Below are 24847 nucleotides of genomic sequence, written 5' to 3'. Positions count from 1 at the left end.
GGTCAAAAATTTGCAATATCCTTATATTTGACAATTTAAATAAATATTAGACAAAAGTTACAACCCTTTTCTATCACTCAGTACAAAATGAACACTATTGTCTCAAGTTAAACACATATTTTCCCGAAAGAAAAATCTCAAATAAGCCTAAATACAGATTTAGACATGATCATTTAGCCTAAAGACGCAATATCTCTCAAAAAATCATTAAACATCCACTAAATAAAAATAAAACTAAGATTTTCATACCTGAAACCCCCAGTATTTACTTCACCAGAAATTCTTCATATCCAGCCCAACCCATTTGTCAAAAATCAATGAACAATTCGACCACAATTTGCTTCCAACCCAGAATCTAAAATTTTTTTTTGACGAAACAAGTCACTTTTCAAAAGTTTCTCTCAAACACTGTTCTCTATCTTAAAGTAGTCATTTCAACCCTCTTTTAAATTTTTGTAACACTTTTCCAATTTTTTGTTTTTTTCATAATCGAAACTCATCATCGACACAAAATTTAGTAGAAGGCATGAACCGTTCATTTTAAGAGTATCTCCGTTGTATTATTAATGGAAATGACACAAATTATACAGAATGGTCAACCGACATAAAGTTATTCCCACTAGCCTGTAATTCTTAAGCAACAAAAGTTCTTCGATTTATACCATTTGAAATGGTTTTCTATCAAAAACCATGTAAACCAATAATATTCACAGCAAAATCCTCAAAAAATGCTCAAGATTAATGCCAACCTACAAAAAATTCAATTTGTTACAATTTAACACTCCATACACATGACGCAGATCATTTTCGACATCCACAAATTTTAAAATTGGCCCATGGTACACATACAGAAAGTATTTTAAAGCGAGATAAAAAAACATAACGGAATGTATCAAAAAATTGCCAGAAAGCTAGTACAAAAACAACAAGTTCAATCCTTAAAAAATTCACGTATCACACCAGCAACTAATTTAAAAAAAGAAACATATATCACGAAACCAAATTTTATAACCCAAAATTGAATATTTAAAAATTGCAACCTATCAGAAAAGGACCATTTCAAATAATCGAAAAACCCACAGATGTTACTTATAAACTTATCGACCCCAACAAAAAAGAAAAAACCACCATAGAAACAATTTTGTACCATATTATCCAAAAGAGTACGTTCCTCGAGAGTTAACACAAATATTTTCCTTCAAGAGTTTAAATATTGTTGAAAAACCCACAGAAATTAACAAAAATACCCGCAAAATTCCGATCATTTATCATTCTGACCCGATACACATCAAAAAGCAACCATCAAAAAAAATCACAAAAAAATTTAACAAATCCTGAGAACCAAATACCTCAAAAACAAAGGAATAGTCGTAAATTAGAAGAAAAAAATTATTGCCCGAAACAGAAAAAAATCACAACAACACCAATCATCGCTTCTTACAAATCAGCCAAAAAATTATTACAAAACTTTTATCCCACAACCTAAGTTATAAAAGAAAGTAGATTTTCAGAAACACCCCTGATTGTCTAACATATTTTCATCATACTTGGATAATTGTTTCCGCAGAACCTTTAACTCTCAATCTCGAACTAACTAGTTCAAGTTCAATCAATGAAAGTCGTTTCAAACATCACCCCATTCCGACACCACTATCATAGGCCGACAGACTCTTAACTTCAAATAGATCTAAAACTTTAACTTCAAGACCTCCAGGTTAAAAATAAACGGAATCCTTATATTTGACAACTTAAATAAATACTAGATAAAAGTTACAACACTCTCCTGTCCTTTAGTACGAAATGAACAAAATCGTCTCAACTGATACCCAACATTACCCCAAAAGGGAAATATCATATAGGCCTAAAGACAGATTTAGACTTGATTATTTAGCCTAAAGACGCAATATCTCTCAAAAAATCATTAAACATCCACTAAATAGACTTTACTTCACCAAAAACTCTCCATATCCAACCCACTTGTCAAAAATCAATTAACCATTCGACCACAATTTGCTTTCAACCCAGAAAATAAAAAATTATTTCGATAAAACGAACAGTTTTTCAAAAGTTTCCCTGGAACACCACTAGTGCTTCGAATGTTACTAGAAAGTTTTGCAGTTTTCGAATGCGTTTTTGCACTGTTGAGAAAAACTGGTTTGAAACTTTTTTTTTCGTCGAGCTAGTAAATTGAGCGAGCACGCTTATTCATGGTTAAGTTAAGCCGTTTGCAGTAGCCTAAGAAGACTAAAATTTAGATTAACACGAGTAAAAGTTGATTCTGGAGATTTTTAAAGCTATTTTGTGAATCAAAAAATTTGAAAATTCAAAAACTTTCTGCAAAAGAAAATTTGAAAAAAAAGTTCCATTTTTTTATGATTAAAAAAAAATTTCTTGTCATTTTCCTTCAAAAAATGTTCTCGGTTCTCCTGTTTGCTTATATTAGTATGAATTTTGATTTTGCCTAATTTAAGGTTTTACGTCAGATCATTTTACTACACCCAGGAGTGAAAACTACAATTTTTTTGTGTGTGGTTTTTTAAAGACTATGGTCGGAACACTCTGTGCTACTTGCACAGCAATCGGCATTGTACCAATACTTATTCAATAATGAATTCAGTACATTGATATTTTACAGCTGCAATCAAATGTTTCTGCTGAAGGAGGTGATGAAAACATTTTCTCTTGAATTTTGCACAAAAGCAATATCTAATATGAAAAAATATAGTTTGCGACCTGTTCAAATAAACTTCAAATAGTTTATGACCGCTGGTTATGATTTTTTTTCAAACGTGTTGGCGGCCATTTGATCATTTCTCAAAATTAGTGTTCCGACTTTTGAAGAAAGGATGCGTATCATGTCAATATACATCCCCCCACTTAGAAAGAAGACCTTCCTCCCCAATCAATAATTTGGATTAAAATTTGTTAGCAGAGCCTGTGTAATGTTCGACTATGACTGGCTAAAAATTGCAGCTTAACGTCAATTTAACATCCTCCTCCCAACTTAAGGAGTGAGGATGTTGGCTTGGTCCACGAATTAAAAATTGTGCTCGGTGTTTTTTTTCTTCGGGCAAATTTTGTCTTTTTAAATAGCTACTTTTATACAATTTTATTATACCATCTGAAAATTATTGACGCCGGAGTTCGAATTTACATAGATATTCCACTCAGTAGTTCAGTTAGGGAGAAGGGGAGGCGGTTTCGAACCCTTGACTACCCAAAAGGTCTCCCTTTGGTACAACTTTAGTACTCCATTTTTGGCTCGCTAACTCTAAAAAATTTGTAAAGGCATTTTTTGGCGCCAATATTTTAATTATGAGGGTGGAGCACGCGCCATAAACAAACGCACGTTTTCGGTAAAAGATGTTCATCCATAAAATGCCTACAGACGTCTATTTCGGCCTGTTCTTTTTTTAATTTGCCTGCGGCGCAAAAACTGTGGCCGGAACTGGGCCCCTTTTTAGTGCTGTCGAAGAGTTCGGAATATCAAGTTGGTCAATCTATAAAAAGTCGCCAAATTTTTTGATTTTACAATCAGAGTGAAAAAGAATCAATAAAACTGGGGCATATAAAGCGACTTTTTTTTGTTCTAAAAGGAAGAAAAATGTATTGCATACAATATTAAGGTGCTGCGGAGAGCAGTGTTTGATATTCAGATACAAGGCTAGAGCATCAACCCTGGTAAGTCGCTTTCCTCGATGAAGCTATGGTCGTTTTTTTTTCATAAATTTCGATTTTTTTTCCAATTTTTTTTACTCATATAAAATAAGCTTCAGTCGGTCAATTGACTGCTTGCTATAAACACATCATTCATCTACTTGCGTTTGCTGACGGCTTTTTGTAGCGTTTAATCGTTTTTGCTTGAGAGGGAGATATCTCAATTGGTCATTACGGGGGAGGGGGGGATTGCTCAATTGATCCAAACAGAGATTTTAATATCTACCACTTCCAATTCTCGAAAAATCAAAATCGGAACAATTATCATACTAACATGGCTTTTTTGGCAGAAGAATATCAAACAAAGTTTTTCCGAAAATCATCAAAAAAGCTGGCTTGAAAACTCAACCAGTTTTTGTAAATCAAAACTTTTTTGACAAAAAAAAGCAATCAGTTGTTCACTGTCAAAACAATTTTTCATGCTCAACTTGAGTTGGTATAAACACAAAAGGTTACTGACGGCAGGGGATGATTTAGGGGGGGGGGGGGGCAGGGAGGCGGGCGAAAACCCGTAACTGACGGCATGTAGAAACAATTTAAAAAAAAAACAATCAAGTTTATAAAAAAAATCCAAAAAATCACCAAGTCCTTGTAAAGAAACTTACTTTGATGCAAATTGGGGCAGAGCATCGAAAAGTTCCATTTTTTTACGTAATCAAACAAGAAGCTGATAAAATTAAATGATCACAGGCAACTAGATGCTCGTTATTATCAAATATCTGGAGGCTCAATGTTTAAATCAATAATGCATCTAGGGTCTAGAATGATATCTTGGTACTCGGTAAATTGAACAAAAAAAATTGAAAAGATTAAGTTTATTTGGTTTTAATAAAACGTCAAACAAACGGCATGGTGAATTGCCTTATGCAAATAAGATGACTATGGTATGATATCTAGGTTTAAAAGGAGAGGACGACCGCCTATTTGTATTAAAATATTAGTTAAAAGGTCGAATAGGGCAGATGTTTCAAAGAAGGATCACTTTCGTGTCGTCTTCCCTCAAGTAAAAACGTCAACAGATAGAAATTTCAGCCTCATTGATTATTTTCCGTAAAATATACGCAATTCGTCTCACGGGAAAAGCAATTACTGTTTCCTATAATCGAGAAGATGAATATGTTGCAGGGGAAGTATGCGGAAACAATTACAAAGAAATCATCCGATAATGTCTTCCGACCAGAAGAAAATCGCTCAAAACGGAAAAAGTGAAGAAAATTTGAACAAACGCGCAGCAATGATTATGAGCTCAAAAAGAAGTTCCTGAATTCCGAGTGATTAATGTTTGAGAATTAATTATTTATCTGTAAAATAATCGCTCGATTAAATCTCTTGGGAACCATCTAATTTTTTCTTCCTCTTATTGCCTCAATTTTTTTTTCACTTTTTGCCTCAAAAAAAATAGCTCATTTTTCTAACTTGCTGTTTTATGAGCTGTCTATTTAGCGCACTTTAAACTATTCTCAGTGGTAGAATAAAACCTCCTGGAACTTAATGGTCGATTCAACGGTGAAAGCTTAAAACGTCAGCAAATCAAGTGATTATGTCACCCCAAGGTGTAGGTATGGGTAAACTGAGGGGTCGTTTATTCAGAGGAGCCCAATCTGCCCTTCTTTTTGATTTTTGTACCCTAAAGATACGCGAACTTTGCTTTGAGAAGAAGTATGAAAAAGTAGCATGAATCATCAGACAAGACAGAGAGAATTTAAGCTTTATCACGTGAATTTATCGATGAAAACCGGAAAATGACTGATTATTTCCGGGAAAACTTCAGATGCGCTGTTGATGTTTTCATATCTGATTTTATAACTTTTAAAAAAAATAAAAGAAATTTTGTTTCAGCCAATCAATCATTCCGGGTAATTTAGGTCTGTAGGTCACTGGAATCCAGAAAAAATGCTTTAAACATGTTACAAAATGTAGATGCTTTTACAAAAAATCCGTGGATTTAGAGTACAAACAAGTGTAACGTAAATTTTGTCGGCACATTAGTATAGTCGCGAATTTCGCAACCAGCAAATATAGCTAGTTGTCCCGGATTCCCCAAAAGCACGCAGATTCCGCGATTTGCAAGCGGACTCAACAAATGTTAGCAGATTGTAGTGTATTATTGTCATGAAAACAAAATTGTTTGTTGATGCCACAAAATCTTCCAGATTCAACAAAATTTGTTGCCAATTCCACATATTGGACTGTTTGTTTAGCAAACTTGAGCAAAAAAGTATTTCAATTTTTTGAATGTGGATCCAAGACAGCAAAGATGATCAAAGAAAGTTGGGTAATTTTGCGCATTCCACAAAAATCTGCTTACAGCTGTTGCGCAATCCGCTAACAAATTACAAAACTCAGTCTTGGCCTCCTAATGATAAAATGTAATCAAATATTGAAAATCTGTATTGTCAGCTTCTAAGAAATTATCAAAAAGCTGAAAATTGGGTTTGGAGCAACAAAACTTTAAAAAACTGTTCAAATTATTTAATAATTGTTTGTGCAAAGTTTTGATAACGCTTTGATTTACAATATTTGTTTGCATTAGACTATTGCGATGACATTTTTCAAATCTTTTCCTTAGGCTCAATTTTAGCTCTTTTTTAATTTGCTCATTAGTTCGTTACAAATATCAGTAAGAACAAAAACCTCAGAACCCGGGTTGAAGTTCAATTGCAATTCAGAGACGTATCATTGTTATTGCATTGTTTTGACATGCTTCAGGGATTTACTAACACAAATACATTGTTTTACTCTGTTTTAACTATGTTTTGCCTTTACCCTTAGTTAATGAAAACATCTATGTCACATTCAAGTTTGAACTAAGTTTTAAGTTAAATTGATATAAGATTTCGATTGAAAACTCGAAAAATGTGCCTGTGCATGAAATTATCAGATCATTGTTCAATATTAGTTATATCAATAAAGCGTTACGTCATTCGAATATATCCTATTATCCTGTCCTATAATGCTATCCTGCCGGAACTCAAAATAATCAATATGATTTGATTGGGCGGATGAGTGGTGGGTAGAAAAAATTACTTAGCCCAACAAAAAATACTTCGTAAAATTGTTTGATTTAAAATGTACTATAATGGGAATTTGAATTATGTATCTTAGAATAAGTTCAAAAAGTCTATTTTGTTGCTAAAAGTCATCTTTCATGCCCGCTGCTCATCCGACCCATGATGTTTTTAGTGATTACCAAAACAAAGAGCTGAGCCCAGTAAATCATTTTGCTCTGAAACTAATCGAGAAACCAAAAATTTTAGTTTTACCAGTATTTAAAAGTTTTTAAAAAAACATGAATTTTCTTTTTAATGTTGCTTTACTAAAATGCTGTTTATTTTACTTTTTTTTTTTATTTGTTTTATGTTTATTTGTTTTAATTACTATTAGTCCCGCAATATCCCCAACAGTATCTAATAAAGAGTTGCTTGAAAGTGGAGGTGGGGAGGGGGATTGGGAGATTTTTAGGTGCCCGGGGTTGGTGGTTTAGGTGTGGGAGTTGGTGGTTCATGTGGGGGGGGGGGGGGGGAGTTCTGGCAAACAATTTTTTTCGCTCGAAGGTTTTTTCAATTTTTATCAAAAATCCGTCGGTTGTACTACTCCGGAGAAAATTGGAAATTTTGTATTTCTTTTCGAACATTTTTTCGCTTTATTTGGATGTAATTGCTTAGTTTCTTTTCTTGCCTGATAGCGTGCACTGCTATTTTTGTAATACTGCAAGTGATGCGAACCTCTGCTTTGAATCTTGGTCATGCGTATATTCTTATCAAAAGTTAAGTGTGAATTATAAATTGTTCCAGAAATGGTTCAAAGCGCATTTTGTTCTTCGTGTTTTTTTACTATTTTTTGTTCAGTTATATCCGCCTCTTTTCTACGTTCGCCAGCTTGCAAAGCTAAGCTGGCGCAGTATCGCAAAAGATGCAAGGCTACGCTTCCTCTTTGTGTAAAGTTTGTATCGAGCAAAGTGTTGGAATGTTCCAAATTATTAATAAATTTATGTTAGATTTTTTGATATTTGATGTTTTTAACATTTTTAGAGTCGTCTGTATTAAAATCGGTTTCTAAAATCTTGCAAATCTACCTGTAGGTTTATGTCAGTCCAAAAATGGGTCAACATAGCAATGTTTGAAAATACTCACCGAAGAAAAAGGATTTGAAAAATCCAAATTTTTTGTTATGACCATCAGTTCGAAAGCAACTTTAGGCAATCAACAAAATAATGCTCTAACTGACAAATGAATTATTTCTAAGATGAAAAACAAATTGATGAGCAATGGTTTTCAGTTTATTGCCTATAATTGCTTTGAAACTTGAGAGAATCATCAAAATGTTTTTTTTTTTGAAAAAACTAAATTCGCGAAAACTCAAATTGAGGCTGTTCGATAGATCTTTTGTTTTCATCTTAAATTTCTATTGATGTTATCTAATGTTTCCATTGACTGCCCACAAGTTCCATTGAACTGTCAATCATCGGTAATTTCTATATTTTTCCCCTTGAGTACTGAATTTTATAATTTTTTGCAATTTTTCTATACCAAAAACAGATGATTGCTAGTTCACAATCACTATTCACAGACGGTGAATTTGGTGAGTTAATTTACTTTATCTGTTTGCCTAAAAGTGCTTTGAGACTGATAATAATCAGAAAATTTTAAACTTTTTTGCTCTGTTGATTATTAGTTATGAGCCCGTTTTCATTGATAGTTTATAATTTATTTTTTTTTGTTTGAATCAAAGTTAGCCTAAATTTCATTTTTCTTATATAATTGAGTTTTTTAAACGAGAGTTCTGGAAAAATTTTTAAAAAAATTTTCCGAAAATATTAGATAAATTTTCAATAAGGAGGGCGAAAATTATCTTCAATAACGAAGCCGAAATAGATTCAACAAAAAATCTTAAAATTTTTCGAAGATTTCGAAGGTTGGTGGACTTGGGAAAAGTGGTAGTCTTTCAATTACTTTGATGGAAAAATACTAATCGACAAGCATTTTTTTTCCATAAACGAAATTCGATGAGAAGCATTTTTGTCAACCCTGGAGAAAGGCATGATACATCAAAGTAATTTGCGCCCATGTTTCATGAATGAAATAGATAATTGACATCCATGTTTCGGCCATAAATCATGGATGAAACATCAATTTAATTTTCATTGATGATTTATAGGTTTACCATAGAACTGACATCCGTGTTTCAGTCATGATTCATCGATGAAACATCAATTTAATTTGCACCCATGATTCATAGATGAACCATGGATGGACATCGTTAAAGTGGCACTAGCATGAATGATACATGGTTGCAAAAAATGAAAGATCTATGATACATTTCTGAATTGCAATGGAATTTGAGCCCGGCAAAACAAAAAATCTTGGTGACCTGTGAAAACGTTTGTGATTTTTGCCTCAAGTCCATACGTTTATCAATTCTCCCATCAATTTAATGGCTGGTTGTTCGGGGGAGATGATTAGAGGGGTGAACAGGGAGGGGATTGGGGAGTGAGTGAACAAGGAGAGAAAGAGAGCCTTGGGGCGTGGAAGGGGAGAGTAGGTGTGGTTATCGAGCAAGGATGGCGAACATCGAGATGAAAGCGGGTTGTACAAGGGGATGAGCTTGCTTGTTCGGGATTCTAATTTTGCAGTTAATTAAACAGCAAGCTATGTGCAAGCAAACTTTGTGGAGTTTATGAACAAAAATGATTATATTTGCAGATTATATTGCAAAAATGTGTTATGATCGATTATAATGGATTATTGATTTTGGGTATTTAAAATTACTTATCAAAATCCATTGCAGTGATTAAATGGGTCAAGAAATTGATTATGAGAGCCAAGTTTGTATTTCATCAATTCCCTATAATTGATTATTCTCATGAAAACTCACTGCGGCTTGAAAGATGACCAGCTGTTTGATTTTTCTGATTCCAAGGCAAACATTGAAAGCTCTAGCCCCTTATAAAAATTCAATAAAACCTAGCGCTTTCAAAGGACGCAATAATAAGCATATCTTGAAACAAGTTAACTCAGAGAGAAAAATGTACATAATTTTTTAAACCCATAATTTCGAAAACTCATTCAAACAAAGAGTAGGACAGATCTAACAATTTTCAGGATGAAAAATATTAACAGAGTGAATACTAAAAAACCACTGCATTCGAAAGTGGCGGTCTAAGAGAGAATAGAATTTCTAGATTTTAGGAAAGGATAGCCGGTTACTGTGCTAGTAGAACAGATTGTTCCGACCAGGTTCTTTAGAAAAAAATACAAAAAATAAGTTCTTTTAATGCAATTATTGTCGTTTTATGTGCGTGGTGTGTAAAAGCATCTGAACAAAAAAAATGGTCGCCACAGGCAAATTAGACAACAGTCTGTATAGAAATAATAATAGAAGTTTGAAAGAAGAAAAAATATGAAAGTTTTTTAATACGAAAGTTTTGAAAATTGATAAGATTAGAGTTAAGATAAGATTACTGACAAGAGTTAAATTTAATATTACTTGTAAAATGTAAAATGAGCTTTTGATGGTTTTAGCCCCATTTTGGAAAACAAAAACTTCAAAAATTCAAAATAAAAATCTGAAATTTTTTCAAAATAAAAAATTCTTAAATGTTATTTTTTTCATTTATCGGCTTTTTTTGTTTTTCTTACTATGACTATAGAATATGCTTAAGTTTTAGGCTATCCTTCTGATCCTTTTATCTCGCACCACGCACTGAATACGGCACAAATTTCGAAAAAAAAGTCGTTTTTAATTTAGTTTTTTTCAAGAATATGGTTGAAAAATTATCTGCTACTTGCACCAGAGCCAGCTATCCTTAATTGGATGTAGCTGCGATGCATTCTTTTTCATTTTGGAAAAACGAGAAAAAAAAATTGGCATTTAAAAAACTCTAATGATACAACTTTTATTCTTGAAAAAAATATCAATAGCAATTTTTGATATAGCTCTAATATAGTTTTGCCCTTTTAGCGTGTTAAAAATAAATAAGAGAGTCCTAACGCACCTTCAAATCAAACACTTGGAGCTGTTATAGTGAAAATTTCAGTGCCATGTTAACGTTTTTTCTTTCAGTTGAATGGTAACCTCATACCTAGAAAAAATTTGGCTAGATCATTTGAATATTCTCATCTGTCATGTTTCAAAGGAAACCAACCCTTTTTTCAATTTATTACAAGAGAAAAGCGAACAAAAAGGTTGATTTCATCGGTTGAAATTGAAAGTCACAAAAAGGCGCAACTTGAATGAAACTGCAAAATTGACGTAAAAATCTTTAATTTTTAACTATATATTTTTTCAGAAATTGTGTGTTTGAACAAAGTTTTGGTATCATTAGGACTGGCAGCCGACTCTGCAAAGTTGTCAGTTGTTTTCCTTTCGATTTGACAAAAATCGTTGTTTGAAACGAATCATATTTTGTCCGCGACATTTGCAACCGAGACACGATTTTTATTTCGGGCGTTTTGATCTATAAAAAGTTTATGGGAAAAGTTTTTGCACGTTGTAAACTTAAATAATTAAGAACGCTAGACAGTATAGATCCAGACGGAATACTTTATACTCATTTTGACCAATTTTTTTCCGTGTTAAGCCTATCAATTTAAATTTTTTGAAATTTGCATTCAACGCTCAAATCAATGGAAATCGATCGATTATTGAATTGAGCTTAATGAAAAAATGGACATCGTCATCTTTAGTAGATATTCATTTGAAAAACTCGCCGATTCTTTGTTCATAGACAGAAATTAGTTAATTCTATATTGAGTCCGTCGTTTTCTTTTAAATTCAGTTTTTGGCACAAACTTCCGGAAAACTCAAATACATTCATTTCAGAACTTTCCAAAAATTGTGCTCTTGACCTATTTGTAGTCAATTTGGGTGCTCTGGAGGAGGAAAATTTAAATAAGAACGAAGCTTTTTTGGTTCTGCTTTTGCAATCCCCACCTGCAATTCGTGTCGATCACGTGCCTTGAATGAGCTAACTGACGCATAAGGGTCCCGCACTGACAAAAAGTGGATAGAAATCGCTTTTACACAGAGATTGTAGCAAAGACCTTAAAAAAATCTATTTAAATCGATTTCAATCTCAAGTTTGTCAGTTCGGGGTGGCTTTTTCCCCTCCCCGTTTTGAGAACCTCAAAAAAACTCTCCATAGTAAAGCTCTATTGGTAGTGATTTGGATTTTTTTTTAAAATTCAGAAAACTGTTTTAGAGTCGAGGCAAGGTGTCCTACAATTTTTAAACTGAAATTTGAGGAAAACACGCAGCAAAAATGGACCTTTTGATCTTGCGATAAACTCTAATTTTAAGTTCCGTGTTGGTTGACCCCACAAAGTATCGAACATTTCTTTTAAAAAATCGTATATTTTTTTCTTTTTCTTACCTTATCGCTGTAGTAGAAGCATAAAGGTGAACTAGAAAGAGGAGCAGTAAAATTTAAGAAAAAAGTGAAATTAACAGTAACATGAACCACACATCAAAGTCCAACTGTGAAACTCAGTCACACTTTTTACGGGACGCATTATAAAGCGAAATTTTGGGAACAAGCTATCAATAAGAATGGGTGATACCATCATTTTGGTACATGTAATTTGAGGAAATTTGAACAAAATAAATAATCAGAATGTGAAAGACGCAAAAAAAAATTGGCAGACTTTATTAATGAAATTATGCAAGCTGCGTTATTTTCGCCATGTGCCACTAAGAGGAAACATATTTGATTAAAACCGGTCAACTTTTCAAAATTAGATCGTGGGTTTGATATCAAAAGCGAGCACTTAGTAAAATCAGGTTACCACTAGTCAAAACCTACCTTACACCTAAGAGAGATTTATTAAGACCAAATGTACCGGCATAACTTTGAGGAGATTCTAAGAATCGAAATGCCATTAAGGCGGCATAGACGCCCTTAGGGACAGGTAGTACCTGCGTAAAAGGAAACACTGGTATTTTAGGCCCATAATTTTATGGTTCTTATATCTTACGGATTCGCTTAAGAAGTGAAATCAAGTCCTAAATCTGTGGAACAATAGATCGGGTGTAGAAAGGATTCAATTATGGGTATTACATTATTGTGCTATTGCATAGAAAAAAAAACTTACAAACTTTTTTTGAACGTTTTTGTCTGTTTCTTTCTGATTTTTATATGTTGTAACATAAGACATGGTTAAACAAACAATGATTTGTAATGTACAAATGATGAATTACATCCCTGATACCAGATGCAATTTTGGATTTTCACAAAAAAAAAACATTTCTAATGTTCTGACGACTATTTTTGGTCGACTAAATTGATTTTCCGAGCTTATTAGGCGCCAATATTTACTAAATTTCCGCGGGGAACGCGTCTCAAAAATTTTTTTAATAGAATTTCACAAGAGGTATCAAACATTACCTGCTACAGGCAAAGGATTGGCTAAACAGTCTATTGTTAATAATTTAGTTCAGATCGACAATCCATTTTTTCTTTTAAAGCGATCTTGCATAAATCATAGGCCCAACCCTGCTTCCTAGCAAAAAGATGAAACAGGGCTTTGGAGGAACGGTGCTGAAGTGGTTATGAGTCCGCCTCTCAATTGAAAGGTCGAGTGTTCTAGGCCCACCATGATCCGTGCTCGTTGCTTTAGGGTGAGGCGCAACATCACCAAATCCAGAAACATAAGCTAAAATGTAGTTCTTTAGCAGTGGTACAAGAGCTGTACAGCTCGTATGTTGGTCCTTTCCCTCGTGAATAAATGGTCTTATAAAAGATATAGATTTCAGGAAAAAAACTGAATAGAATGAATTTCGACCGATTCTGTTTATTTTTCTGAAATCTAGATATTTTATAAGACCATTTTCTTCACGAGGAAAAGGACCAACATACGAGCTGTGCAGCTCATCACGGAGAACCTCTGTTGTACTAATGCTAAAAAACTAGATTTTTGCTTATGTTTCTGGGCTGGGTGATTTTGCGCCTCATCCTAAAGCAACGAGCACGGATCATGGTGGGCTTACAACACTCGACCTTTCAATTGAGAGGCGGACACATAACCACTTCAGCACCGTTCCTCCAAAGCCCTCTTTCGTATTTTTATTAGGAAGTAAAAGTTTGCAAACTACAAACCTTCTCACCTTCCCAGAAATTATTGTTTAAATAGTAAAGGACATTTCAAATTGGTCAAAATCCACTTTTGCAGTTAATTAAACAGCAAGCTATGTGCAAGCAAACTTTGTGGAGTTTATGAACAAAAATGATTATATTTGCAGATTATATTGCAAAAATGTGTTATGATCGATTATAATGGATTATTGATTTTGGGTATTTAAAATTACTTATCAAAATCCATTGCAGTGATTAAATGGGTCAAGAAATTGATTATGAGAGCCAAGTTTGTATTTCATCAATTCCCTATAATTGATTATTCTCATGAAAACTCACTGCGGCTTGAAAGATGACCAGCTGTTTGATTTTTCTGATTCCAAGGCAAACATTGAAAGCTCTAGCCCCTTATAAAAATTCAATAAAACCTAGCGCTTTCAAAGGACGCAATAATAAGCATATCTTGAAACAAGTTAACTCAGAGAGAAAAATGTACATAATTTTTTAAACCCATAATTTCGAAAACTCATTCAAACAAAGAGTAGGACAGATCTAACAATTTTCAGGGTGAAAAATATTAACAGAGTGAATACTAAAAAACCACTGCATTCGAAAGTGGCGGTCTAAGAGAGAATAGAATTTCTAGATTTTAGGAAAGGATAGCCGGTTACTGTGCTAGTAGAACAGATTGTTCCGACCAGGTTCTTTAGAAAAAAATACAAAAAATAAGTTCTTTTATTGCAATTATTGTCGTTTTATGTGCGTGGTGTGTAAAAGCATCTGAACAAAAAAAATGGTCGCCACAGGCAAATTAGACAACAGTCTGTATAGAAATAATAATAGAAGTTTGAAAGAAGAAAAAATATGAAAGTTTTTTAATACGAAAGTTTTGAAAATTGATAAGATTAGAGTTAAGATAAGATTACTGACAAGAGTTAAATTTAATATTACTTGTAAAATGTAAAATGAGCTTTTGATGGTTTTAGCCCCATTTTGGAAAACAAAAACTTCAAAAATTCAAAATAAAAATCTGAAATTTTTTCAAAATAAAAAATTCTTAAATGTTATTTTTTTCATTTATCGGCTTTTTTTGTTTTTCTTACTATGACTATAGAATATGCTTAAGTTTTAGGCTATCCTTCTGATCCTTTTATCTCGCACCACGCACTGAATACGGCACAAATTTCGAAAAAAAAGTCGTTTTTAATTTAGTTTTTTTCAAGAATATGGTTGAAAAATTATCTGCTACTTGCACCAGAGCCAGCTATCCTTAATTGGATGTAGCTGCGATGCATTCTTTTTCATTTTGGAAAAACGAGAAAAAAAAATTGGCATTTAAAAAACTCTAATGATACAACTTTTATTCTTGAAAAAAATATCAATAGCAATTTTTGATATAGCTCTAATATAGTTTTGCCCTTTTAGCGTGTTAAAAATAAATAAGAGAGTCCTAACGCACCTTCAAATCAAACACTTGGAGCTGTTATAGTGAAAATTTCAGTGCCATGTTAACGTTTTTTCTTTCAGTTGAATGGTAACCTCATACCTAGAAAAAATTTGGCTAGATCATTTGAATATTCTCATCTGTCATGTTTCAAAGGAAACCAACCCTTTTTTCAATTTATTACAAGAGAAAAGCGAACAAAAAGGTTGATTTCATCGGTTGAAATTGAAAGTCACAAAAAGGCGCAACTTGAATGAAACTGCAAAATTGACGTAAAAATCTTTAATTTTTAACTATATATTTTTTCAGAAATTGTGTGTTTGAACAAAGTTTTGGTATCATTAGGACTGGCAGCCGACTCTGCAAAGTTGTCAGTTGTTTTCCTTTCGATTTGACAAAAATCGTTGTTTGAAACGAATCATATTTTGTCCGCGACATTTGCAACCGAGACACGATTTTTATTTCGGGCGTTTTGATCTATAAAAAGTTTATGGGAAAAGTTTTTGCACGTTGTAAACTTAAATAATTAAGAACGCTAGACAGTATAGATCCAGACGGAATACTTTATACTCATTTTGACCAATTTTTTTCCGTGTTAAGCCTATCAATTTAAATTTTTTGAAATTTGCATTCAACGCTCAAATCAATGGAAATCGATCGATTATTGAATTGAGCTTAATGAAAAAATGGACATCGTCATCTTTAGTAGATATTCATTTGAAAAACTCGCCGATTCTTTGTTCATAGACAGAAATTAGTTAATTCTATATTGAGTCCGTCGTTTTCTTTTAAATTCAGTTTTTGGCACAAACTTCCGGAAAACTCAAATACATTCATTTCAGAACTTTCCAAAAATTGTGCTCTTGACCTATTTGTAGTCAATTTGGGTGCTCTGGAGGAGGAAAATTTAAATAAGAACGAAGCTTTTTTGGTTCTGCTTTTGCAATCCCCACCTGCAATTCGTGTCGATCACGTGCCTTGAATGAGCTAACTGACGCATAAGGGTCCCGCACTGACAAAAAGTGGATAGAAATCGCTTTTACACAGAGATTGTAGCAAAGACCTTAAAAAAATCTATTTAAATCGATTTCAATCTCAAGTTTGTCAGTTCGGGGTGGCTTTTTCCCCTCCCCGTTTTGAGAACCTCAAAAAAACTCTCCATAGTAAAGCTCTATTGGTAGTGATTTGGATTTTTTTTTAAAATTCAGAAAACTGTTTTAGAGTCGAGGCAAGGTGTCCTACAATTTTTAAACTGGAATTTGAGGAAAACACGCAGCAAAAATGGACCTTTTGATCTTGCGATAAACTCTAATTTTAAGTTCCGTGTTGGTTGACCCCACAAAGTATCGAACATTTCTTTTAAAAAATCGTATATTTTTTTCTTTTTCTTACCTTATCGCTGTAGTAGAAGCATAAAGGTGAACTAGAAAGAGGAGCAGTAAAATTTAAGAAAAAAGTGAAATTAACAGTAACATGAACCACACATCAAAGTCCAACTGTGAAACTCAGTCACACTTTTTACGGGACGCATTATAAAGCGAAATTTTGGGAACAAGCTATCAATAAGAATGGGTGATACCATCATTTTGGTACATGTAATTTGAGGAAATTTGAACAAAATAAATAATCAGAATGTGAAAGACGCAAAAAAAAATTGGCAGACTTTATTAATGAAATTATGCAAGCTGCGTTATTTTCGCCATGTGCCACTAAGAGGAAACATATTTGATTAAAACCGGTCAACTTTTCAAAATTAGATCGTGGGTTTGATATCAAAAGCGAGCACTTAGTAAAATCAGGTTACCACTAGTCAAAACCTACCTTACACCTAAGAGAGATTTATTAAGACCAAATGTACCGGCATAACTTTGAGGAGATTCTAAGAATCGAAATGCCATTAAGGCGGCATAGACGCCCTTAGGGACAGGTAGTACCTGCGTAAAAGGAAACACTGGTATTTTAGGCCCATATTTTTATGGTTCTTATATCTTACGGATTCGCTTAAGAAGTGAAATCAAGTCCTAAATCTGTGGAACAATAGATCGGGTGTAGAAAGGATTCAATTATGGGTATTACATTATTGTGCTATTGCATAGAAAAAAAAACTTACAAACTTTTTTTGAACGTTTTTGTCTGTTTCTTTCTGATTTTTATATGTTGTAACATAAGACATGGTTAAACAAACAATGATTTGTAATGTACAAATGATGAATTACATCCCTGATACCAGATGCAATTTTGGATTTTCACAAAAAAAAAACATTTCTAATGTTCTGACGACTATTTTTGGTCGACTAAATTGATTTTCCGAGCTTATTAGGCGCCAATATTTACTAAATTTCCGCGGGGAACGCGTCTCAAAAATTTTTTTAATAGAATTTCACAAGAGGTATCAAACATTACCTGCTACAGGCAAAGGATTGGCTAAACAGTCTATTGTTAATAATTTAGTTCAGATCGACAATCCATTTTTTCTTTTAAAGCGATCTTGCATAAATCATAGGCCCAACCCTGCTTCCTAGCAAAAAGATGAAACAGGGCTTTGGAGGAACGGTGCTGAAGTGGTTATGAGTCCGCCTCTCAATTGAAAGGTCGAGTGTTCTAGGCCCACCATGATCCGTGCTCGTTGCTTTAGGGTGAGGCGCAACATCACCAAATCCAGAAACATAAGCTAAAATGTAGTTCTTTAGCAGTGGTACAAGAGCTGTACAGCTCGTATGTTGGTCCTTTCCCTCGTGAATAAATGGTCTTATAAAAGATATAGATTTCAGGAAAAAAACTGAATAGAATGAATTTCGACCGATTCTGTTTATTTTTCTGAAATCTAGATATTTTATAAGACCATTTTCTTCACGAGGAAAAGGACCAACATACGAGCTGTGCAGCTCATCACGGAGAACCTCTGTTGTACTAATGCTAAAAAACTAGATTTTTGCTTATGTTTCTGGGCTGGGTGATTTTGCGCCTCATCCTAAAGCAACGAGCACGGATCATGGTGGGCTTACAACACTCGACCTTTCAATTGAGAGGCGGACACATAACCACTTCAGCACCGTTCCTCCAAAGCCCTCTTTCGTATTTTTATTAGGAAGTAAAAGTTTGCAAACTACAAACCTTCTCACCTTCCCAGAAATTATTGTTTAAATAGTAAAGGACATTTCAAATTGGTCAAAATCCACTTGAGGCCAAGATTTATCAATGAAAGTAGACACACTTCTAGCGTAAACATCCATTTTCAATTCAATTCCATGAGCATAAAATAAAAAAAATGCAACTGCTTCAAATCTACCATTTTTAACAGACCATGCAGATTTCTATTTTTCAACAAAGTGCCATAAATTTTCCTAATTTTTTCAAGACATAGTTTTTTGGGTGTTTTTGCCTTCTCCTCAATATATTTTTCGAAGGACTGAACAATCGGATAGTTGATCTGACTCGTTAACGCCATAGTATGTACTGGTACAACAACTCTTCTGCATGAAGGGAGATAGGAACCATAACAATTCTGGAAACAATTTTTGATAACTAATCAAAACTTGGTACACACCAGCATGCCAAACCATATAAAATTTTATTCAAAGCTTTCCTTGTTTCAAATTAGAGCAAGGTACCTTCGAGGCCGTTTTTAGTGTCCTGTGATTTTTATGTTTGTTGAAAAGCAAGGTAATTCTGGAATTGAGTTTGAACGCAAACTGCTGACAGCAGCGAGTTCAATAAAAGCTGTGAGACAGGCAACAGGTTAAAAGCAATAGAACTAAAAAATGGAAAACTTTTCGCATTCTATTTCAATCAAAGCTGGCAAAATCTCTTTTGGAAAACCAATGTTTTGACTGTTGCCCGGGCAAGGTGTTTGAAATAAATTATGCCTGAATCGGTCGAACACAAGGAAAATATTCGATACAAAATCAAATCTCAAAAGTTGCGCTTCAGTCAAAAACAAAATTAAATCGTATTCGAATCTTGTTCAAACCCAATTTGAGAAAACACAAACTAATAGGGACCACTGAGAAGCGACTCAATTTTGAATAATAAGAACTGACACAACTGAGTTTTTATCGAGCTAAAACGTTTGAAAAATGGACAAACTCAAAAATGAAAAGCGTCAAGAAATTTTTCCAGAAGTAATTTGGAGGAAACTGATTTTTTATTTCTTGTTTTTTTTTAAAGTATACTAGATGTTTTTAATTTTGGACACATCGCTCAAAATAATATATGATTGGTCTCAAAAATAGTTTAGATTCTATGCAATAGAACAAACAGTTGTTTACCTTTCAAGCGGAAAAAGGTGTTCGATTTGAAAGCGCGAGGTTGTCAAGCCCCCGTCATCGCAATGAAATTGAGAGGGGACCATTTAGCTGTAATTTGACCTCTATCTTATGGTTCTTCACAATCTGAATAATTTAAAGAGTTTAAATACTAGTACCACATGGAAGTGATACAGGCAACAACCTTCTTTGGGTTGCAGCAAACAGAAATTAATCAACTTTAGAAGTCTGGAAATAATCGAAATGTCCTTGGACTAAATTAAAAGATTGATAAATCCTCCACTATTCGCAGAAACGGCATTACTCTTTATTAAGTGCACATTTAAATCCTTTATTAAGTTAGATATATCTGTTAAAGATCTTTCGCATTTCGAACTCAGATAAAAGAAATGCCCTATTTGACAATTTGTTGACGTAGGCCGTCCCCACAGATATTGTAAAATTGATAAGATCTCTTGGTATTCATGTATTCACAGAGAATATAAAAAATTACTTTTTTTCTGAAAAGTGTTCTAAGATAGTCTCGCTCTCATGTAATTCAGAATCAAAGTTCACTTTTTTGGATCCCAACTTTTGCAAACAATTTTTGAAATCAAAGAAACCTCTAAAGTGTTTTCAATTGATTTCGGTTTGCCATATCATATAGTAACTTCAGATAGAGTACACCGTCTGTTGGTCACGCTACTTTTTTTTCGGCCTGATATGTTGGTGCAACTATTTAGTCTAATACTGATCCAGTTGTTACTCTTATTTTCTGGGTCTCAATAGATCCTATAAAATACTGGTAAAAAGATTAGTTTTGAGACTTACTTTATTCTATTCAATTCTATTGAAGTGGTCTGACTGCAAACAGTGAATTTGTTTGTACACTATATATTCTAAAGACTATTTTTTGAAGACTATTTTTGGAATAAGATTATAATCAGAGAGAAACAATAAAACAAATGAAACTCCCAGCATGTCACACTCTTAACCATTTCGACTTACAGCATGGTTTCCGATTGCCCCTTGAGACTTATGGCACTGGTGGTTTTTTTTCAGGCAAAAGCACGTATCCTAAAACTCTGAAAAGGTCAACTGATACAACGAAAAAAAATGCTTTCAGTCCTAATTTTGATTCGAAAAACCTTATTCAAAAAATTGTCTATGTGTCGAAAAAACGTGTCTCTACATTTTACTATTCCGATTAACAAGTATTTTAAAGTATAGAAAACGGCGCAGATCTCTAAATTCAAAATACTAGGTGAGCAGTTTTAGTTTTTTTTCTAAGACTAATATCAAGTTGTTTAGCTGCACAAACAAAATTTGAAAAAAGATTGTAGAGCTTCATTGTTTGCAGCAATGTGTGTGCTGTTTGCTCACCTACAATAGTTATCATTGATGATGCTCAAAAGATTTACAGACATCTGCATAGTGTCTGAAAATTCGAATCTTGATAACAGGTTTAACAAGATCATGAACAACTAATGTGGAGATTTTTACTATAAGTTGTGCAATTTTTTTGATGTTTTCTAAGTGTGAATGAATTTTGCATTCTCTTTTGCTTAACATCAAGCTTAGCAAAGGATTTAATTTTGTTGAAAGTGTTGGTTAGTTTCTCTACAAAAACTTTTCAATGATTGTGACATAGGGACCAGTTTAAGTTTATGTAAAGTCGTCGGTTTCTGTCTGGGGACCTGCTGTTGTGACCTTGCGATCGCTATTGTCTGGCACACACTAAAACAACTCAGTGCAGTAAATTCAGGTAGTTTGAACAATACAGTTGCCTTATAAATTTAACATTGATTACTCATCTTTCGGAAGATTCATCATGGCGCAGCCAGCTGAAAGAAAAAGGGGGGGAAAGAACCCACTGAACATACTGTCATTTTGGGACGTGCGCACGCCGGAGCCCCCAACTTATTGGAAGAAATGGATAAAAAAATTCCACTGGGGAATGATTGCTAAATATGACATAGATCGCGATGATTTTCACTTCGACTATAACGTGGATGCAACGGCGATTGCAGCGCTGCCTGGGGACGTGAACGGAAAGAATCGTTTAGAGGAGCAAAAAAATTTGAGGTCTATTTTGTACCTTTGTATCGAAGATGAAGCGCAAAGAATCTTTAAATCTCGTAAGGCGGCGGTTAGTATTAAAACGGAGAGAACCCACGAGTTCTGGACGAAATGCAAAATGTATTTAAGCGAGAACGAATTGTTACACACGAGCGAGGATTAATTCACGGAAGAAAATAAAGAGATAATAAAACGTTCGAAAAACGAGAGCGAATTTTTACACACGAGCGAGGATTGATTTACGGAAGAAAATAAAGAGATAATAAAACGTTCGAGAAATTTCATGCAGAATTAAGTGCTTTGACCGGGAGATGTGATTTTGCTAACGCTGCCGACAATAATCGAGATTTTTTTTATCATGAACTTGCGCGAGTCTGATCCTCAAAGAGAATTGTCCCGATCTACTAAGTCCTCAGAGGAAGCATATAGGATCGCATTGTCCTATGGGAGAGGAGAACGCGCCTACAAATCTTATACGGGAAAGCCGGACTCGGCAGCGCCGCATATGACAATCAAACAAGAACCAGTTAGCAGTATTAGAAGAGGTCAAGGATATTTTAGAAACAGAGGACGCGAGGGACGAGGAGGATATACACCGGGTCAAACAGTGTCGAAAACGGAAACAGTCGATGTTAGATTTGTGATGCACCAAATTTTACGTTGGATCTCATTTCCAACTGTCCAGGGAAAGGAGTATTGCTGTAATGCATGTCGAAAGGTAGGGCATTTTGAGCGCACATGTAAGGGTGTAAGACGGGGTACTAACCATTGGAGGGGATGTGGACGAGTCAGTTTAGTCCGGGATGAGAATGAGCATCACCGAAGTACGCACAGTGTAGACAACACACAGGAGGTGCAGGTAGCCTGGGTTAATCAGCAGCATGAATGCGGTGAGGAAATATCAACCTCCTCGGAGTCCGATGACTACATGGTGATGTCAATAAAGAAGAAGAACGCGATTGAGCTGAAAATTCCGGGTGCTAGAATCCAAGTTGAGGTGTCGTTGAAGAAGATGTGGCTCTGGTTTGGTAGCGGGTCTCCGTGACAATTTTGACGGAAGTTAATTCAGCATTAGGTAAAACAAACTTACATTTACAACCAACACGAGAAAAAGTTTTTGAACTATAACAACAACCGAATACACATACTGGGGAAGATTGCAGTGACGATGGCAATCAATGGTTGGATTACACCGCCGCAGGTGTCAGTAATTGCAGGGAACCATCAACCGATCCGTGGGCGTAATTTTATGGGCACCCTCGGACTGGAACTGGTTCAAAGAGGACGAGTCATGGGAATTACGGGAGTAAATAGCAGTGAGAGTGCAGAGGGATTAGATGAACTACAAACGTACTTCTGTAAGTTGCATCCAACTTTTTTTTTAACCAGAATAGGGAAAATATGAAACGCTAAAAAAAACCAAAATTTTGTCGCGTTAAAACCAGTACAACAAAAAAGACGTCATGTACCAATCAGCCCACAAGATAAAATTGACAAGGAAAAAAATCGATTATCAAAGAAGGACACATTATCAAGCTGCAAGATTGTTCGAATAAGAATTCAGTGTCCACAATAGTAATCACAGTGAAAAAAGATGGGAGCATAAAATTGGCATTGGAATCAAGGGAACTGAACAAACAGGTACATAAAAATAAGTACCAAATGCCCAGTAGTGACAAATTAGTAGACGGGATAAGTCAAATAATTGCAGAAAGAAAAGCGCAGGATGTCTATTTTACTACATTGTATTTTACGTATGCATAGCAATCGATCAAAAAAACCAGCGAACGGTGTAATTTCTCATTGGTAGGCGGAAAATCAACGGGGACATATCGTTTTAAAAACTGATTTTTAGGGCTCATGTCAATGCCGGCGGAATTTCAAAAAGATATAGATAACTTACTAGAAAAATTTCCTCAAGCGAACGCGTTCATGAACGACATCTTAGTCGCACCGAAAGGAACTAAAATAAAACCTATCGCATTAGTCGAGAAGATTCTCAAGAAGCTGGACGTATCGAACGTGGCCTTGAAATGACGGAAATGTGAAGTTGCAAAAACCGAGTGTGAATTGTTAGGTTTTCGAATCAGAAAAGACGGCGTTACACCTTTGGTTCGGAAAACACAAGCCGAGGACACAATCAAGAAAGCATTAAAGTCACTGATGGGTTCAATGAACAGCCTACATACGTTTTTTTCAAAACTCGCAGGATTTAGTTCATCTTTACGCCCATTACTAAGTTTGAATAATGAGTTCATTTGGACGCCGGCATATGATATCGCTTTTCAACAATTAAAAAGGTTCATCAAGAATATTGTCGAACTTAAACGTTACTATAAACACCGGGAAACACGAATAGCCTGTGACGCAAGCCATGACGATTTTGGGGCTGTGTTAGAGCAGTACGGCTCGAATGGGTGGCACCCTTTTTCATTTGCATCACGTTATCTTAACCCGGTCGAGAAAAAAATTCGACAAACGAACTTAAAATACTCACATTTGTATGGGCCACCAAACATTTTCGCAATTACATCTACAGGCGCTTTTTTACAATTAAATCGGATCATAAAAGCACTGTTAACGTTGTTAAATTCATCGCCGAAAGGAAATATAACATTTTTAGTAGATTAACCCGATGGTACGATCGGTTGTTACCGTATGATTTTAACGTTGAGCATCGACAAGGATAAAAAAATGGGAATGGTGGATTACTCGTAAGGTTTCCCGTCAGCAGCGGCACCCGAGACAAGTCATTATGTTGAAGTTTTTACTGTAGCAAAAGTACGAATGATTAACGAAGCATTATATCCTGTGGACCCTTTAAATCCTAGTACTCAAACAGTGATTAAAATTCAAAAAAATACCAAATGTTGAGGGCGTACGATCAAGCGTTTACTCAAGCGAGAGTGTCGCATCCAATAAATGTCGAGAGAAACTGGAATGTGCAAATGATAGATGGAATTGTAAGCGCTCAATAGAGGGCGTGGTTGCATGCAACTGGTGGTCAGCCAATCAGAAACAAGATATTTACATACCAAAGTATATATGCAAATTGCGTAACAAACAAAAGAGACTTTGTTGTCAGTCAGCTAAACACAGTTTCTCACTCAAACAAAATCACAATTTTTCAATTTTAACATGTCAAATACTAATTCGCCGGAAAAGTTAGATCCTAAACATTCTATAATTATAAATACGTCAACCCAGTCTGGAAAGGTCAATCTAAGTGTTGTGTTAAAGATAATTCAAAACCAGCCGCCTAGTTTAAGTTCCGATTCGAATAATGAAATTATA

General features: G+C 34.5%; 1 protein-coding gene across 4 annotated transcripts in view; it reads right to left on the bottom strand.

Annotated features, from left to right (window-relative positions):
* LOC134855496 (uncharacterized) overlaps positions 1 to 13875 on the bottom strand; it is a 70878-nt gene extending 57003 nt beyond the window's left edge. Inside the window, exons 1-2 of one of the 4 annotated variants that reach the window (XM_063872046.1) lie at positions 13811 to 13842; positions 13100 to 13214 (exon numbers count right to left, since the gene is read on the bottom strand). The gene's annotated coding sequence lies outside the window, so the exon portion shown is untranslated. Of the gene's footprint in view, positions 1 to 4322; positions 5071 to 12088; positions 12271 to 13099; positions 13215 to 13810 lie in introns of those variants that run through there. The other 3 variants (XM_063872068.1, XM_063872054.1, XM_063872038.1) reach the window with 3 other exon arrangements.
* Positions 13876 to 24847: the final 10972 nt, after the last annotated feature.

The sequence above is a fragment of the Symsagittifera roscoffensis genome, chromosome 1 (genome assembly GCF_963678635.1).
Source record: "Symsagittifera roscoffensis chromosome 1, txSymRosc1.1, whole genome shotgun sequence".
NCBI classification, from domain to species: domain Eukaryota; kingdom Metazoa; phylum Xenacoelomorpha; order Acoela; family Convolutidae; genus Symsagittifera; species Symsagittifera roscoffensis.
Note: the sequence above shows the minus strand (reverse complement) of the source record. Positions and strands in the feature narration are given on the sequence as shown.